Source organism: Rhinolophus sinicus, chromosome 16 (genome assembly GCF_057876585.1).
Source record: "Rhinolophus sinicus isolate RSI-liver-muscle chromosome 16, RSI-T2T, whole genome shotgun sequence".
In the NCBI taxonomy this organism is placed as follows: domain Eukaryota; kingdom Metazoa; phylum Chordata; class Mammalia; order Chiroptera; family Rhinolophidae; genus Rhinolophus; species Rhinolophus sinicus.
Genome location: NC_142516.1, coordinates 162337725 through 162358302, shown reverse-complemented (window position 1 = coordinate 162358302; position 20578 = coordinate 162337725). Strand labels below are relative to the sequence as shown.

At 35.2% G+C, this 20578-nt stretch overlaps 1 long non-coding RNA gene across 2 annotated transcripts in view; it reads left to right on the top strand.

Annotated features, from left to right (window-relative positions):
* The window catches only part of LOC141571291 (uncharacterized), a 204053-nt gene that overhangs the window by 165732 nt on the left and 17743 nt on the right, over positions 1 to 20578 (top strand). The window lies entirely within an intron of this gene.

Here is a 20578-nt window from a genome sequence, read left to right as displayed (position 1 = left end):
ATTGGCTATTGGTGATTGAACTCAATCTCCAGCCCCTCTCCCCTCCCCAGAAGTCAGGGGGTGAGATTAAAAATTTCAACCATCTAATCACATGGTTGGTTCTCCTGGCAACCAGTCCCATCCTTAGTTTGGGGCCCCAAAGTCACCTTATTAACATAACAAAAGACAACTTTATGGCTTTCCTCATTTAGGATATTCCAAGGAGCTCTGTGCCAGAAAAGGGATGAAGATCAAGGATTAGGTTGGTGCAAAAGTAATTGCGGTTTAAAAGGTTAACAATAATTGCCAAAACTGCAATAACTTTCGTACCAAACTAATATATACTTATTATAAATCACAATCGCACAGATAACTGTTTCAGAAAGCTCAGAGAAATTGGAGACAGTGATGTTATTTTGGAAGCTACAGAAAATGCAGTCACAGGGAATGGTCTTAATTCCCATTAGATGTTGCATCATCACCTCCCATGAAACATGACAACTGTTATACCAGCACACACCAACAAAACACATCAAAACGTAAGAAGCTTGTTTAAGTGTCCATATCTTTCAAACTTCTATTTTAAGCAAGCTGGATTCATGACAGTCATTCATTTGGAATAGTTTTGTAAGTGGCAAACAAAATGATCAGTAGGCACTTGACTTGCTTAATGTCAGTGGTTGGACCCTGAACTATCAAATTTCTTAAAGTAGTTTTGTATTCTCTGTCCTACTTGGATTTATTGTACATATACAGACAGATATTAATCCATTAATTTTTCCTTTCTTTATTCTTTCATTTCTGAATTCCTCATTTTTTTTTTTTTTTACTAGTTTCTAACACATATTTAAAAAGAAAATAAGCAGGAACACTGAAACAAAAACATGACAAACTAATTAACGTTACTCCTTGTTACCAAGCCCCATACAGCAAGGTCTAATGGAGTCAATGGTTGTTTATATCAGACTCCAGCCAGATCACAGCTTGTAGGAGATCCTAATGCTGGAGGACCCCTTGCCAAGGAAAAAGCACTGTATCTGTGCTGACACAGAATGACCTATGTGGATTGTTTATTCTTGGGCCATTTTCTCAGCTTTCCTGCTTGTTCTGTATCTTACACACACCCAAAATTAGGTCTTCGAATAGGCAATGTGAAGCCCCACTGCCACCGCAACTGGGCAAAAATCATACAGCTTTCACTATGAATCCACTGTCATTAGACACACTGTAGAAATTACTTCCAGAACTACATGACAGATATCTCAAGGCTCTGACTATATCTGATACTGCTGCCACTGCTCTCACCTAATTGAGTTCTGTAAACCCTTGGGTTCCTTCCTTTGTTTCTAAGCCCATATATTGAGAGCATCTAATTGACTGCTGACTTTATGCATCCATGCCTCAGCTGAATGGGAGGTTACAAAACTATCTGGCATTTTCAAACTCAATTATGAGAGATGTTCTTTGTTTTATTGGATGGAGGATTCCCTAGACACAGCGAAAGGCAGACTGGATGATAACAAAAGGCCACAGCATCTCTTTCATAATAAGTCAAAAGATTTAGACTTTACTCTTGGTTCTGTCACTTCCTTAGTAGTTAATTTTATTATTTTGGACATTGTTTTTCTTATTCTCAAATGGGGTTGAAGAATATAACCTTTTAGTGTCCTATCTGCGATTGATCCTTCCTTGAGGTGACGCTTGTACACTGTTGCTACCGGTTTCTGTGATCTCTGAGCCAGATCCTACTGACATGTTGAGCCCTCTCCCCCTTTATTAATGTCCTGGTAATTGAAAGAGAAATTAATACTATCATTAGCATATTTACATCATCCCTGTCCATTTTTGCCATGGGTATACAAAAATTTGTCAGAGTACTGATCTTATCTAATTGAGAAATAATATAATAGAATGCTTTTTTGGGAAATACTTATGTAAATTGTTTTATTTAATAGATATCCACAATACCCAAAAATAAACCGCATGACTTTGAATAAACCATCAGAATTTAAGAAGAAGCAAAGTACATTAATTTGTATAAAAATGTCTATTTTTTTCCCCCCTCCATTCTATCTCCATATAACACATGTCTATCAGTGTGGTGAGGTCAGGTGGGATTTCATCTAAAAATTGCTTTACCTCTGCTCTCCTATTGTCCTGTGGTGGCTCAAGGGTGGGAAATAATGGAATTCAAGGGAATGACAGTAAAGGACACTTTGTGTTATTCACACACAGGTAGGTCTCACAACCATCAAATATATAGTGATTTCCCTGCACTGTTGATTCTTTTTCACACATGAATTATTAGGCGATATACAGGACTTCAGGGTTTATGACCCTGACCATCTCTATCTTTGGTCTGTTTTGATAAGGTTTGTGAAAGAGACTTACTCTGAAGTCTCAAACCAATACTTTACCCATGAGAAATTAGGCTCTTGTACTGGACATAGATTAAACCCAGGGTATCTAATTAATAAGAACCTGGTTTTGGTGATAATAGGAAATTTGTTCTTAGGGTCAACATTAATTCACATTAAAATAGTCATAGCTGCAATGTGTATGTTTTTGGGTTTCAGACTGGTGGCACCTTACATATCCGAATGGTGCAGGACTGGCTACCCCAATTCTATTCCTTACTGTGGTTTTGTTTTTGTTTTATTTCAGTTTCCCCCCCTATTCTTCGTCACTATCTTCATCAACTTATAGAAGCAAGGAGGCAATTTTGTTAGGATCAACTTATAGGGTTTAATGTGACACTTTTCTGAGAAGCAACCCCAAGATGTCCTTTCAAATAAGCTCTTGTTTGTTTGTGAGTTTGGGAGTATTTGGTGAGGAGAGGGTGAGAAAGAAGATAAACAGAGAAAAATTAGAGCTGTAACCCTACTAATTTGCTTGGCTTGCCTTCAGAACATCCAGAGATGCATTTCTTTTTCCTTTTTATTTTTTTTGTGATTGTCTACCCTGACTGACTCCCAATGGATATTGGGCAAGTGAAAATTAAGATTTTAGCTGTAGAAAATGAATTAACCACAGGAAGTGAGTGAAATTAGTTAACAAAGATGAACGGAAACTCAAACCTACATTACATAGACAATTTCCCATCCTAATAATATCAGGTGGAGGAAAACGTTAACCAAATTACCACCAACAAGGGCTCATCCTCTTTGGAAACATCCTAATCTGGGAGTTAGGTTTAATAAGAGCAAAAAGGAAAACTACAATTAGGAGGTCAACTTCATGGCTTTGTAACTGAACCAGAAACTACTACTGAGGTATTGTGAGGCACAGAGCTATCTTTTCACCCAGGATTTGATGTTGTAGTCAAATGACAACCTATGTGAAAATAACAACAACAAAGATCAGTGGCAAGATGCATTTGTCCTTTCGGTGAAGGAGAAACAGGACCAAAATAAAAACCATGTTGAAGAGGTTAAGAGAATCTCAAAGTAAGAGCAATCAAATCTTTCTAATACAGCATATGGCTATCATAGCAGAACATTTGCCATTAAAATTACAACAGTTACTCGGGACCTGAAATATTCAAATTTGAGGAAATGGTAGATCTTAGGAAGAAGTACAATGATGCATGTTGAGCCACACAGGACTTGGACAACCGTCTTGGGAAATGCAGCTAACACTGAAGGTTGGATAGCACACATTTCCACTTTAGGTATCTGTCCTAAGGGATTCTCCATACAGGCAGATGTGTAAAGAGGAGATTATCTCAAAAGAAAAACAACACACACAGACACACACACACAAATAGGCACCAGGAAGATTGTATGTAATGTCTTTGCTCCTTACACCAAAGTTGCTGATGCTGAGCCCTGGAAGTCTCCATGTTGCTCTGAAATTCACCTTAGAAGCACAAGTGTGAGTTTTAACGATTCAAAGTTAAACCCCTTATAGAACTCATTTTTCTTATCATGCCAGTTACCGTCCTTCATGAGCCAAATAAAGTAAGCAATGATGGGCGAAACACCAGAAGAAATTGAAAGGAAGGCACTGAAAAGCTCACAGAAGAGCTGACATCATCCCTGTTTCCCAACTATCATAATACTACAAGTTCAGGTTAAGGGTGAGAAGGAGGGCAGAATAACACAAAAACTTGGCTTTAATTTACGTTGTCAGAAACACAAATAAATTATTAATAAGGTAATAGTGGGGCAGAGGTGAGGAGAGAGCCATGCCTTGTAGGTGTTGGTAAGAAGAAATAAGGGAATATTTCCTAATAATTTATTATACATGGGTAAATTTTTAATTAAGTTGAATTATTAGAAACTTTTACTGGATTTATATTTTTATTAAATGTGGCTTTAGTAACCTGTAGGAATATTTTGCATATATTGGCATAGATTTTTTTGGTAGGATTTCAAAATTACTGTATGCGGCTTTTCATTAGCTAAAGGCTTTTAAAGTTCCAAGTTATATTTGAAAACACAGTAATATTTAAAGGAATTATTGACTTTTTAAACTGATACTTTGATGAAATGGAATTCCAGACTTTAGAAAAATTTGTAAAATAAAGACAAGGTGAACATACCTAACAGAGAAAGATTTAAAGAAGTACAATGGAATTGAGTGAATTTAGAGATCAGATGGTGCAAACCTGGGACATTTCTTTCCAGAGCTCTACCTTACCTTTTCCCACTCTCATTGCTGAATCTTCATTATTATAAATAATAAATATGAAGTCTGCGTAAAGTCCAGACTGTTCAAATCGACTCCTTGCTCTACTTTCTCAATGTTCCTCAAACCCCTTTTATTCTCATTCCCAACAACACCTGCATATACCCTACAGCAATATCATACTTTTATCCAACACACCATTATTCAGTGATTTCTGTGGGCCAGACACTATCCTACATTCAGGAAAATTTTTTGGAGAGCCTTTTGAAATACAGAGAAATAATCTAATAAAATAAAAGGTGACTTATTAAAATTGGTGAATTATTTCATCAACAAGATAAAACTAATATCTTCTCATGAAATGAATGGTAAAAATAAACCCTGTTTTAAAGAAATAAACTAGATGCAGACAAGTTCGGAAGTAGTACATGACATATGAATGGGTTCTATTTGAAGATTCTAATGGTTCATTTTCATTTGTCATCTTCCTCCACTAATAGGCAACACTTCAGTTATGGGCCAAGCCCTTCTGAAACTCTTTTCTTTAGTTTCCTAGAAGAAATGCTCTTCAAGGTCTTTTTTTGACATTTGACATCCATTTTCACCTCTTGTTTCTATAACTTTTTAAAGACATGCATTTCTCCAAATTTTCTTCTCTATCTCTTTCAGTATTAAGGATCTCACCAAAGCTCCTGTAATTATCATCAACTCTATTTTACTAACATCTGAAATGAAATATGTCCATAATTAAATACCTCATTTTCCCAGCCAAACCAACTCTATCTTCATTGTTTTATTTATGTGTGCTCAACTTAAGAGCCTTATTTACCGCTTTGTTTGGTTCTCCATTGAGAATTAGCTCAATCTTTGCCCAGTCCAGTATTTTAAAAAAGTTTCTTAAATCTCTAAAATCCAATGCTCTGCAGTCTTTTTTGGTTTATATTATTTCAATATTTTAGGACTGGTCTCCCAACATCAGTTTTCCCAATGACCACCCTCATCCTTTGTAATTAATCTTGCTTGGACTTTTAAAGTATTTTTCTAAAACCTTTCTCCTATTACTTTACTGCCCCCAAACAAACACAGGTCAGACTTTTGATGGCTTTTTGATGTCCACAGAGTAAACTCCAATCTCTTGGGTATTGCATTTAAGGTATTTCATTATCTAGCCAAAACTTGGCATGATATGTTGTATCACAGTATATATATTTTTAATGTATTTTATGTATACATTTCTTCTCTATTCCAGGACTACAACTGGTTCCTGGAAGGCACATTCCCTATTTAATTAGTCATTGTTTTCCTCAAGTAACATAATGCCTGCCCTGGGGTTGTTTACTTAGTAGGCACACAATAGTTGTTTGTTGAATAAACAATTGCATTAGAAAGTCTGAGCCAGATAGGTTCCTATATCTTCTTTTATCTCCTTCCCCTTTTCACTTCACAGAAGTGTGTCTTAAAAAGTGCCTTCTGTTTTGAAAATGAATTTAGTGATAAAGTCTTTAATTAAGGGTCTTTCCTATCAGTGCGGTGAGTGAGAGTGTTTTGTGAGAAAGGTCGTTCTATCCTCCTAAATTAGAATTTGGAATGCGTTTTTCAATGCATTCCAAAAATGGAAAAAAAATGTATGTATTGGTTAGGTGTAACTGAAATAATGCAATTGATGCTATGTTTCTGGGCACATAGATTAAAGAGATCATTGAGGACTCTGGAAACCAAATTACCATTACTGTGATTTCTATAGAAAAAATGTTTACCAAACTTCAAAATAAATATACAAAAGATTTACAATAAGTTTTTAAATATAACATATCCATAACTTGGATTCCAAACACGCAGCTGAGATAAATAAAAGGGGAATTATTTTATTACAGTGGATTCTTTATTAAAAACCATCAAAGGCGTTTATAACCAAAAAATTTGCTGAAAACATTAAGGATTTTATATGATTTTATAAATACTGTTTCTGTCAGGTTTTCCAAATATGTGTTATATTAAGTGCAATATCCTTACCTCACGTTCAGTTTTTCAAGGTTCTACTATCTAGCTTAAATATAATTTTTTGAATATTATGTCTTAGTCCATGTTGAGAAACAGCTCTTTGCCTGCAAAAATAGACTAAGATAGTTATACATTTCAAATCTTTAAACAAGTTTGATCTGACTTTTGTTTAAAATTGTGGCAAAAGTCAAAACTAGTTCTCGTTTGGTACACAGCTCATACTCCCTACTCATTTTTAATTTTTTAAAAATTTGTGTCCTTTGAGAATATCAGAAATATCAGGCATCATTTTTTTGTGAATAATTTTCCAGATGTTGCCCCACCAGTTATCGGTATAAATGCATTTGCAGGAAAGTTTAATTGGTGCTGTTAATTCGACTCAGAATCCTGTTTATTTTCCTAATTGCTGCCAGGCATTGAATGGGTGGTGAATATATTAGAAACCTCCTGTTTTTCTGAACCTTTACCTTACCCACTGGCAATTTTGTGAGGGAGAAAATCTGCTTCTCATTTATTTTCTCTACCTTGAAAGCACTTGCATAAGCTCTAGTAACATTATTCCTGAAGATAGTACTTGACAAACTTTTTCCTCTTGCATCTCCCTGTATGACAATGCCACCTCATCCCATTTATCACAAATGCATGACAACTATTATTAATAGGTGTATATTATGTAACAGTACCATTCTCGTGACAGAAAAGATGTACTTTCAAGTTTAATAATTGAATGTTGTGAGATACTCACTAGAAGCTCTGCGAAGTGATAAGAGATGTTGTTCTGTCACGGGCAGGGAGTCAAATGTGTGAAGGGATGGTAGCACACGTAACAGGATGAGCACTGCAGTACAGATGCCACATGATGGCCTTGAGTATGGAGGAGACTTGGGACATCAGAGTGGCTATCCAACGTGTTCCATTGTATAAATCTAAGAAGAAGACTTTTGTTTCATGTTTTACCCTATAAATAACTGAGACATTAGGTAAGAAGAAATAATTTTGATCTTTTTTTTTGCACACACTATTTATTTCTCCTCATTTCAATGTTTTCTAATTTTGAAGTGGTACCTTCAAAGAAAGAATTTTCCTTTCTCCCTGCCTCTCTCCCACCTCTACCAGATAAAAATGTTTGTGAGATAGTTAAAAGTAGTACATCATCCCTGTTTTATTTCAGGTACTCAATACCTTTTATTGTTGTCTTTTTCATTCTGAAAGGGAAGCATCACTGCAATGACTAACTTGGCTACTTGCTTCGTGTCTACCCAATTAAGTTGTACCGACAAATTCAGTGTTTCCTCAGATTTCAGAGAAGTTTATGTCTTATTAGTGGAACTTTAATAAATGATTCACTAACTTAGTATCACATTTACTTTTTGATGATTTATTACAATTTTGTTCACTTTCTTATTTTGGTCCTTTCTTGTTTTCTGTGACTCAGTATACTCTCCATACCTTATTATGAAAGAATTATTGCCTCCACCTGCCTCCATGCTTAATTCTTCACCCAGCTCCCTTTCATTCTGGAACGATGACAATATTACACCCCTCCTGTCACTTCTTGTCATAGTTCCAAAGAAAGTTCTGATATTTCTATGATCTTGGGAGGGTAACTTCACCATCTGGCAGTTGCGATTTTTATTTGTAAAAATGGAGGTGGGAACTGTTTGACACCTAGAGTCCATTCAAGGTTTAAAGATCAATCTTTATTCTACTCTACATTACCTGTATTTTCCTATTTTCCATAAACTCTTTCTATTAGACTATATAATTGATACTAACTTCAGTCAGGAATGCTGTCATTTTCAGTAATCCCAAAAGCTTAATATTTTATTGCCTAGTTTAATCAGTAGACTCTTTAATAGATACTGATAATTTATAGTCCGCATTTGTTTAAAATATTTTTTTGTTAGCAAATATTCATTTATTAATATTATTTCACATATACCATTTCTAGCTGATGCAAATGAATAATTTATACTTTCTTAGGTTCCACTCCCTCCCTTCTTATTTCTAAACTCTTGGTAGAATCTTGCCCTTATTTCAGAAAATAATTTTTTTATAGGCCTCCTGTTTTTATTCATTGTGCTAATTAGATTTTCAGAGTCCTGTATTTTTGTGTTATGATTTAATAAAAATATACAATCTTTCTCTTAAACACACACATATATTATATAAGTCTTACAGAGACATATTCAGGTTGTGCTTTTATTTTTGCAACAGTAACAATCTTAATATAAAATAAATCACTTCCTTTCCCCTGCATATGTCAGTGCTTACCACTTGTGTCATTTTCTTCACACCCTTTCACTTTAGAAACAGATGTTATATGCCAACTGGAAGAAAAAATGCTAGCAGGCATTTGCAGACCACCTGGCTACCTGAACAGGGTTTTCTGCTCCGATGGCTGGTTTTTCCACTTTTGTGACATACTTAGCCTTGCTTCTTGTTCAGCCCTATAATAATTTCCAACGGCCAAAACCAACCGACTTTGTGCAGAGGAATGAAAGAGGGATGTGATGGATTATGTCACAGGACACCAAGCCATGTTGACTCTTCCCCACTGAACATTTAGCCTGAAGAATGTTAAATGTTAAATACCTGCATGTCAGCAAAGTTTCTTAAGGTTACAGATACAATAGCAAAGTATAGCAAAGGAATAAGGTAGCTCTGAAAATGCTTTGTGAAGCTTGTGTCTGACATATGCCCAAGTACTCAAGGGACAGAACAGTTGGTTTCTGTAGTGTGGATAACTGTGCTCTGTGTATACAGCATGAGCACGCTTCTCCCTGATGACAGAAAGTTTGAATGCGATTTTGTCTTTCTTCCCTTCTTACCTTCTTTGAATCATCTCTATTTCTATTAAGCCATCTTCCCAGTTTCCAAAGCTCACACCCTTAGTAATAATTCCATTTTTTTCTCCTCTGTTGTTCTCTGTATCCAATTAGTCACGAAATTCTTTTTTTTTTTAAATTAAAGTTTATTGGGGTGGCAATTGTTAGTCAAGTTACATAGATTTCAGGTGTACAATTCTGTAATACATCATCTATAAATCCCATTGGGTGTTCACCACCCAGAGTCAGTTCTCCTTCCATCACCATATATTGGATCCCCCTTACCCTCGTCTCCCACCCCCCACCTCCCTTACCCTCTGGTAACCACTAATAAATAAAGCTGCAATGAACACTGGACACACTTGTCTTTATATATAAATGTTTTCAGATTTTTTGGGTAGATACCCAGGAGAGGAATTGCTGGGTCATATGGTAATTCTATTCGTAATTTTTTGAGGACTCTCCACACTGCCTTCCATACCGGCTGCACCAATCTGCATTCCCACCAACGGTGTATGAGGGTTCCTTTTACTCCACAACCTCTCCAACACTTGTTACTATTTGTCCTGTTGATAACCATTCTGACTGGGTGAGGTGATATCTCATTGTGGTTTTCATTTGCATTTCTCTGATGATTAGTGATGTTGAGCATTTTTTCATATGTCTATTTGCCATTTGTATGTCCTCTTTAGAGAAATGTCTTGTCAGGTCTTCTGCCCATTTTTCAATTGGGTTGTTTGTTTTTTTTGTTGGTGAGTTGCATGAGTTCCTTGTATATTTTGGATATTAGCCCCTTATTGGAGGCACTGTTTGCAAAAATCTTCTCCCATTCGGTTGGCTACCTCTTTATTTTGTCAATGGTTTCTTTTGCTGTGCAGAAGCTTTTAAATTTGATATAGTCCCATTCATTTATTTTAGCTTTTACTTCCCTTGCTTTTGGAGTCAAATTCATAAAATGCTCTTTGAACCCAAGGTCCATAAGTTTAGTACCTATGTTTTCTTCTATGCAGTTTATTGTTTCAGGTCTTATGCTTAAGTCTTTGATCCATTTTGAATTAATTTTGGTACAGGAGTCACCGAATTCTTTGAAATCACTTACATATCCTTTCTTTCTTTTAAACTTTTATTTATTTTTAAGTGTGTTTGTCCAGGACCCAAGTAAAGTAGTTGTTTCAATCTAATTGTAGAGGGTGCAGCTCACAGTGGCCCATGTGGGGATCAAATTGGCAACTTTGTTGTCAAGAGCACCTTGCTCTAACCAACTGAACTAACCGGCTGCCCTCATATTCTTTCTTATATGTATTACTTTCCTGGAATATGGTTGTATTTCTTTAATTCATAGTTCTCTGTCCAGTTTTGTGGCTATTCAGATATACCTTCATGCCACTATATTATCTCAAAGTTTAACTCTGATATCATTTTATTTGTTTGAGAACTGTTGTATGCAGATTAGAGAGTCCAAGGTATTTGAGTTCTGACTCTATTATATGTGACTTTAGGGAACTTAAACTCTCTTTGCCTCAGCTTACCCAACTGCAAAATAAGAATACTAACAGTGCCTCTGCTAGAGTTTGTTAGGGTTAAGGGAACTGGTATATTTAGAGACCTTAGAAAAGTGCCTAGCACACACTCAGCACAAGATGCGTCTTGTTTAGAAACTACCACTGGGTTCCCATTAACTCTAGGACACCTTACCAGAATAGCTAAGGTTCCTTGAGGTCTGTTCAGATATTGTGACCCAAAACACACACAAATTAGAGTCTGGATGAGAGGTGATGCTGGTGAAAGGTAAATTGCCTTTTCAGATACTAAGCGGCTAGTTTGGACAACGATGGAAAGATACAATGCTAATAAATACTTCTTTGGAATACAGATAAGAAAATGCTTGTCTGCTAGCTTTTTTGGCTCATTATATGTATAGTACTGTTTCACTTTTGATTGTATTGGGGGCACAGCTCTTAGAATTTCATTGAAAACATATTTCAAATGATCACATCACAGTTATTTCAAAAGTTTAGCTGTTAGCCTCTCCCACTACACTATGCAACCTTAAAGGGCTTGGCCACATGATATTCTATCAACAAACCTCCTATGTAGCACAGTGCACAGCATAGAGTATGTGTGCTGAGGATGCCATTATCAAACATTTGAGGAAGTAGCCAGTTAAGTCTTTCTTACCTTGCCAATAGTTTTTTTGTTTTATAAAGTGTCTTCATATACATTTACTTTTAAGATGCAATGGAGTTGATTGTAAAAGGTACTGCGTATGTAACTATCTTTTCCTCTGCAGGTATTACAGCAAGATTTGGGCATGGGGATAGCACAACGACTGTAATTTAAGCTACTGCATTAGTCCTTACGAAGCGTCTGTCCCTATGGTAATTATGACTTCCCTAGAATGAGTCAGGGTTGTTTATGCTTTCATAAATGAAGCAGCTGCAGCAGAGCAGACACACTCCATATTAGCACTTCCTCCTAAGACCATTAATGTGCTTAAAAGATTTTCGCAAATTTCTCTTGAATTTAAGTTGTCTGTTAAAAGCGATAGTTTTATGAGACTGCCACGTGGAAAATGTCCTTCACTCTCAGATTTTCCATTTGTGATATAAATCCACATTTAGCACCATTTTTAGAGGCATTAAAGTTGATATAATAACCCCCAGCTGAGTTTGATAAAAGGAGAGTTTAATTTACAGGTAAAGTATGGTTATATGAAATGACAGCTAGGGAAGTTATGAGTAAGACTTGGAAAAAAATACACACTAACTGGTTGATAATTTATTTCCTGCATTCAGTCTTCTGACTACAGGGAAAATCCTGCTATAACAAATGCTAGTCTTTCAAGGACTTTCTTTAACATAATAAATAGACTGTTTTGAAATCACATTGAAATATGTGGAAATACATCCATGTTTTAAATACCTTTCATTAAGATTATTAGGTATCTTGAGGTGAATATTTGTAACAATTGATGCAGAGAGTATATAATTGTATGTACATATATGTATAACCATTGATGGGACTTGATCATGTCATCTTTGCTGAATTATTTTATATCTCAGGGCTTAGTTTTATAAGCCATAAAATGAGACTTTCCAACTCCATCATGACTTTTTAGACAAGAAAACTTGAAAAAGAGGTAGCTATATATATCAGAAAACAAAGATTCCCATTTAGGAAAAAAAGAGAGTATGGTTAAAAAATTATGACAATAAGCGTATGCTTTAGTGAATATGCAATTATATGATTTAGAAAACATTAAATGTTTTTCTTTCCTTCTTCCTGTCCCTTCTCCTCCCCCTTCTCCTCTTCCTCCTCCTCCTCCTCCTCCTCCTCCTTCTTCTTCTTCCTTTTTTTTTTTCTAGAAAGGAACTGAAATGTCAATGAAATGTTTTCCTCTTATTTTATATGTGAAAACCTGGAAAGCACAGAGGTTAAATGAATTTTCTGTGGTTATATATCGACAAAGAATAAAACTGGCACTTGAAAGCCAGCTTGAAGTTCTAACTTCAAGGTCATTGCCCTTTCCATTACTTTAAGACCTGGCATCTACATTATACTAAAGATGGGATAAATGAGTTCTCTAAAAAATTAGTGACATAGCAGTCAGAAAAAAAAAAAAAAGACAATGGGTACAAAATGCCAAACTGAATTATACACTTTATTACTTTCCTTTTTATAAAATATAAATATTTAATCATTATGTTGTACATTTGAAATTAATACAATATTTTATGTCAATTATAATTTTTAAAAATTTAAAATACTTTCTATTTCTATGATATATTACTAGCTTTCATTTGATTTATTCTTTTATGTTTTTGTATTTTCAAAATATATTAAAATTACCCAAATGTGCCTACCAAGTATGATTAATTTTCATTGAATCAAGCATAACATTTTGTCATATTTAGGATGTATGCCCTAATCTGTATTATCACATACAAATTTAAAATTCAAAATATGTGTCCTGTTTATTCTTAGTGTTGAGTAAAACAATAAATGGAATGATTATTTCAACATATAGTCTCAATTGACCATCAAGTAGGAGGGTAAATGTAATAAATGTCTTTAGGAGTCAGCAGTTTTTGAGGAAGTGCTTTAAGGCAAGAGAGAATCTACTAGGATGGTTGCTAGTGATTAATAGACGTTGCTGCTTTCACAGCATGGTGACCACCAGACCCGGCCTCCCCCAACCCCGGGTGGCTTGTCCTCAGTTTCTCTCTCTCCCTCCCTCGCCCATCACCCCAAATTCTCCTCAGTCCTCTTGTCACTTACTGTGATTCTAGGCTTCCACTTCAGGCCATACATGATGAACACATCCTTATCAGGATTGTCAATCAAATCTGTTCTTCTGTTTGCTTCACCTTATCCTTTCAACTTGTTCAAAATGCCCCTTCCCAACTGACACTGAACCTACCATCTTGTGCTACCTTCTGGTATCCATGTACATCTCTTTTATCATAGTCTGTCTGGCTTCTGACCTTTAGCTTTCCCTGACCCTCGAACTGTGAGTTTGTCCATACCCAGTATTGACTCACAGATTTGTCCTGCCTGCCTTGACTAAGATTCTCTAATCCTTGTCCTAAATTCACAATTGGCTGTATTCCATGATTCAGCAGAATATTATTGAGTATTTTTTCCTCAATGGAGTTGAAGAGAAAAAGATTCAATATCTTATAATGGTAACAATATTAATTACATTACAGTGGTGCCTCAGTTTTCGAACGTAATCCATTCCATTCGAGAATTCTGTTTGAGTTCTGAAACGTTCGAAAACGGAGGCATGGTTTCCCCATAGAAAGTAATGCAAAATGGATTAATCCATTCCAGACTTTTAAAATTAACCCTTAAAACTTCAAATTTAGCATGAATTTTACTATCTAATGATACCATAGATCCATAAAATTTATGGTATTTTTAATGAAATGTTCGTCAACGGAGATGTTAGAAAACCGAGGTACTACTGTATACATATATTTATATTTCTGTAATCATAACATACATTGCAATAGGTTTACAATGGCCTAAGTATTTAGCAGCCTGTTTTCTTAAAAACAGTGGTCATTCACAGAGCACTTATGTGCCAAGCACAGTAAAAGTTAGTTTATGTATATCATTTCCTTTAATCATAGCATTATGACTTGTAGATACCATGGCCAATGTTTCAAATTAGGATACTGAAGCTGGGAGGGGTTAACTTGTTTAACTTAGTTCTCATAGCTATCAAGTGGCAAAGCCAGGATTTGAATGTAAGTGCACTGGGCTCAAAAGTTACATTGTGGTATATACGAGGTCAGACAATTAAGTTTGTGAATTGGTTGCAATGATGTTGCTAACTTTTTTTTTTTTTTTATCAGAGAGATTATTCATTATGAATTTGTACCAATTGGATAAACAGTAACCAAGTTTACTATTTGGAAGTGGCAAAAATGCTGGGTGGAAAAGTTAGATAACCTGAACTTTTCACCAACAATTCATGGCTCTTGCATCACAACAGTACATCAGCTCACAAGGCACTATCTGTGAGGGAGTTTTTAGCCAGCAAACAAATAACTGTATTGGAACGCCCTCCCTACTCACCTGATCTGGCCTCCGATGACTTCTTTCTTTACCCAAAGATAAAGTATATATTAAAAGGAAGACATTTTCATGACATTCAGATCATCAAGGGTAATACAATGACAGCTCTGATGGCCATTCCAGAAAAAAGAGTTGCAAAATTGCTTTAAAGGGTGGACTAGGTGCTGGCATTGGTGCATAGCTTCCCAAGGGGAGTACTTCGAAGGTGACCATAGTGATATTCAGCCATGAGGTATGTAGTACAGTTTCTAGGATGAGTTCGTGAACTTAATTGGCAGACCTCATATAACATATACCATTGCAGTACCACCCATGTAAGTTTTGGTCTAACTCACAGGATAAATTTATATCCAGTTATTGGGTCTCGTATGAGTACACTATGTTAGTGAACTTTGCTAATATAGTGCATCCCTATACCTTTTTGGCCAGGTCATTGGGTGGCTATTAGAACATCTTATTGACAATATTTATTAATAACTAAAAGTGTATATCATTGTAAATTTCAAAAATTTACATGGATGCATTGATATTCAAATAGTAAAAAATGGGCTTAGGCCGTTTTCTATATAGCATGTGCTATGACAGTGACAGAACCAAAGCACAACACTGATCATTTCTTGATTTGTTTTTGATCAAGGATTTTAGGTTGGAATTCATGAGCCGTCACGAGGTTAGGTGTTCTCTGAATCACCTGAAAAAATAAATCGTTGTATATGTGTGTGTATGTGTATCCCATGTAAACTTTTAATAGATATATTTGTCTACAGATATATCCATTTTTCTATATGAACATGTATTCATATTAGTATATTCTTTTTGCTGATATATTAATCCAAATCTCAAAGTGGACTGAGTTCTCAAATAGGGTTAGAGCCAATAGGTCACTCTCCAAAAACCCACTATTAGGTAGAAATCAATTTCATCATTATGTTTGTCAAGTATAATCAACCAGCAATGAGGTTACTAAAATACATTATCACTTAGCAGCCTTTTCCTTCTTTATATGCAATCAAATAATACGCTATATTAATAGTTGACTTTTGAAATCTTTATATGAACATAAATCTTGCTCCCATCAATCCAGGAATCTTTCTTAGCAAGAAAGTGAGATTATGTAGCTGGAAGAAAAACAACAACAACAAACCTTTTTTACCTCCTCTACAGCTAGACCAAGGTGGTGTTGTGTCTGAACCCTTAACCAGGTGCTCGCAAGTATTTATATTATTCTTAGCCTCCGTTAAATCTTAGAATGAGCAACAGAAATTTCAGAATTTGATCTGCTGGTAGATACTGAAGAAAAGAGGTGCGTGTGTGTGTGTGTGTGTATCTGTGTGAGTGTGTGTGTGTGCATGTGTGTTTTTGTTAGTGCAGGGAAGAGAAAGGAGAGAGTAGATTAGAGTAAGTAGATAAAGAAAAGAGAAAAGATGGTCTAATACTGTAGACAAGCCAAAGGACTTCTATGAATAGAGATTAAATTTTAACTTCTTCGCTTTCTCAGCAACAATGTAACAATATGTACAACTAATATTTATTGGGGTCTTACTTTGTGCCCACGTATTGTGCCAATGCAACCTGTGTTGTCTCATTAACTCCTTACTATAATTATTTGAGGTAGTGCTATCATTTTACAAGTATGTGACCAAAATCATACAAGCAGTACGTAGTACACCCAAAAGCCAGATTTGTATACTTATCCATCCCCTTCATATTCTTCTGTAAATCCCTTCTCACTCATCTACTTGCAGCATGTCTGTCCTACACATAAAGTAGTAGCAATGTGTGTGCATGTGTTTGTTAACTTATGGTTGAAACTAAGGCAAATGGTTGAGTTCTCTATTTGCATGGATTCCAATGCAGAGATAAAGAATTACTCTGAGAAATAATGAAATAAAAAAGATCCTAGCACACAGCAATTTGGTCAGAAACCTGAAACCAGAGATGACCAAGATAGTGTAAACTCTGGAGTTCCTAGAAATGTTGTTGAGTGTTTGAGATTTTCCATAAGGCATGGAATGAATAAAATCTATCTGTATGTTAACGGGTAATATTACCTCAGCTGACATCTGAGTTCTTGTTGGAGTCGCACTGGGTTTTTGGGAACTTATGTTTATTTTTACTAACAATCTAGTTAATAATCTTTTCTGTATTTTCAGGCAATTTTGCTTCAATATTGCCTGGGTTATAGTTTGAGAAATGATATCATTACTCTTTTCTATGTGTAGTATATTACCTATCTCTCGGTTTGAGAAAGGTAATCATATATCCCAGTTTGCTCCAAATAGTCTTTGTTTATGTCTTCTGTCCTAGAAAAATTATTAATAGAGTCCTAGTTTGTACAACAAATTACATGGTCACCCTTTTAGCACAACGTCTATTTCTTATTATATCTGAAGGATTCTTAAAAGCAGTTTATCAGCCTCATCTTCCAAGTTTTCTAAGTTCACAATGATGCAATCCAATTAGACAAAAGATATGAACTCATTACTCTTAATGTAATTTCTCAGACATATGACTATCATATATCTATAATTGACTGTAAGGTAGATGTGATAGAATACTTCGCCTATACTTCTCTAGAAAGAACAGAATAGACTAATGAATAAAATGTGGGCAGTAGTTACAGTGATACCAGTGATCATCTCTCACTTGGACAACTGCTAGTAGCATCCTAACTGTTCTCATTGCCTCTACTCTTTCTGACTCAAGCATCCAAGATGCTTTTTAAAAACCTGAGTCGATACCATGCTGTTTTGATTTCTATAGCCTTGTAGTATGATTTGGTGTCAGGTAGCATGATACCTCCTACTTTGTTCTTATTTCTCAAGATTGCTGTGGCTATTTGGGGTCTTTTATGATTCCATATAAATTTTAGGATTACATGTTCTAGTTCTGTGAAAAATGTCACTGGTAATTGGATACGGATTGTGTTGAATTTATACATTGCCTTAGGTAGTATGGACATTTTAACTACATTAATTCTTCCTATATATGAGCATGGTATGCATTTCCTTTTATTTGTGTCTTCTGTAATTTCTCTCTTCAATGTCTTATAATTTTCTGAGTACAGGTCTTTTACTTCCTTGGTTAAATTTATTCCTAAGTATCTTATTATTTTTGAAGCAATTGTAAATGGGATTGTTTTCTTCTCCTGATAGTTTGTTATTGGTATATACAAAGGAACAGATTTCTGAATATTAATTTTGTATCCTGCTACTTTACTAAATTCATTTATCAGTTCTAACAGTTTTTTTGGTGAAATCTTTGGCGTTCTCTCTATATAGTATCATGTCATCTGCATATAATGACAATTTTATTTCCTCCTTTCCAATTTGGATGCCTTTTATTTCTTTTTCTTGCCTGATTGCTGTGGCTAGAACTTCCAGCACTATGTTGAATAGAAGTGGAGAAAGCGGGCAACCTTGTCTTGTTCCTGATCTTAAGGGCAATGCTTTTAGCATTTCCCCATTGACTATGATGTTAGCTGAGGGTTTATCATATACATCCTTTATGTTGAGATATTATCTCTCTAGTCTCACTTTCCTAAGAGTTTTTGTCATAAATGGATGCTGGATTTTGTCAAATGCTTTTTCTGCATCTATTTATATGACCATATGATTTTTATTTTTTATTTTGTTAATGTGGTGTGTCATGTTAATTGATTTGAGGATATTGAACCAAACTGGCATACCAGGAATGAATCCCACTTGGTTGTGGTGAATGGTCTTTTTAATGTATTGCTGGATTTGGTTTGCTTATATTTTGTTGAGGATTTTTGCATCTATATTCATTAGGCATATCGGCCTATAGTTTTTTTTTTTTTTTGGTATGTCTTCTGGTTTTGGGATCAGAGTGATAGAGGCTTCATAACATTAGCTTGGGAGGCTTCCCTTCTTCTGAATTTTTTGGACTACTTTGAGGAGAATAGATTATAATTATTTTTTGAATGTTTGGTAAAATTCACCTGCAAAGCCAACTGGTCCAGGGTTTTTGTTTGTTGGGAGCTTGTTGATTACCAGTTCAACTTCGTTGGTAATAATTGGTCTCTTCAGATTTTCTGTTTCTTCTTGATTTGCCTTGAAGATTGTATGCTTCAAGAAATTTATCCATTTCTTCCAGATTGTCTAATTTGTTGGCATATAGTTGCTTGTAGTTTCTTAATATTTTTTTGTTTTTGTTTTTTGTATTTTTGCGGTGTCTGTTGTCATTTTCTTTCATTGCTGATTTTATTAATTTGGGTCCTCTCTCTCTTTTTCTTGATGAATCTGGCTAAAGGTTTGTCAACTTTGTTTATCTGTTCAAAAAACCAGCTCTTGGTTTCATTGATCTTTTGTGGGTTTTTTTTTTTTTTTTTGGTCTCTATTTCATTCATTTCCACTATGATCTTTGTTATTTCCTTCCTTGTACACCCTTTGGGCTTATTTTGCTGTTCTTTTTACAGTTCCCTTACATGTAAAGATAGACTTTTGATTTGAGATTTTTCTTGTTTCTTCAGGTAGGCCTGCATTGCTATGAATTTCCCTCTTAGGACTACTTTTGGTGCATCCCACAGAATTTGGGTAGTTGTGCTTTCATTTTTGTTTGTCTCAAAGTATCTTTTGATTTCTTCCTTGATCTCATTGTTGACCCATTCATTATTTAGTAACATGTTAGTCAGCTTCCATGTGTTTGTGTGTTTCTCAGTTTTTTTCTTGTAATTGATTTCTAGTTTCATAGCACTGTGGTCAGAAAAGAGGCTTGATACAATTTCAATCTTAAATTTTATTGAGATTTGTTTTATGCCTACCATGTGGTCTATCTTGGAAAATGTTCCCTGTGCACTTGAGAAGAATTTGTATTCTGCTGCTTTGGACTGAAATGCTCTAAAAATATCAATTAAATCCAACTGATCTAATATGTCATTTAAGGTCACTGTTTCCATTTTGATTTTCTGTCTGGAGGATATGTCAACTGGTGTCAGTGGGGTGTTGAAATTCCCTACTACGATAACATTACTGTTGATCTCTGTCTTTATGTTGGTCAATGTTTATTTTATATATTTACGTGCTCCTATGCTGGGTGCATAGATGTTTACTAGGGTTATGTCCTCTTGTTGGATCGGTGCCTTTATTATTATGTAGTGCTGTTCTTTGGCTATGGTAATCAAAATGGCATGGTACTGGCATGAAAACAAACACATAGATCAATGAAACAGAACAGAGAGCCCAGAAATAAATCCATGCCTATATGGTCATTTAATCTGTGACAATGGAAGCAAGAATTAACACTGTGGTAAAGATAGTCTATTTAATAAACGGTGCTGGGAAAACTGGTCAGACACATGCAAAAAAATGAAGCTGGACTACCTTCTTACACCAAAATAAATTCAAAATGGATTAAAGATTTAAATGTAAGACCCAGAACCATGAAACTCCTAGAAGAAAATATAGGAAGTAAATTTGCAGACATTACCCTTAGTAATACTTTACTTCTATATGCCCCTCAGGCAAGGGAAGCAAAATGAAAAATAAACATGAGGGATAACATCAAAATACAAATTTTTTTTTCACAGCAAAGGAAAC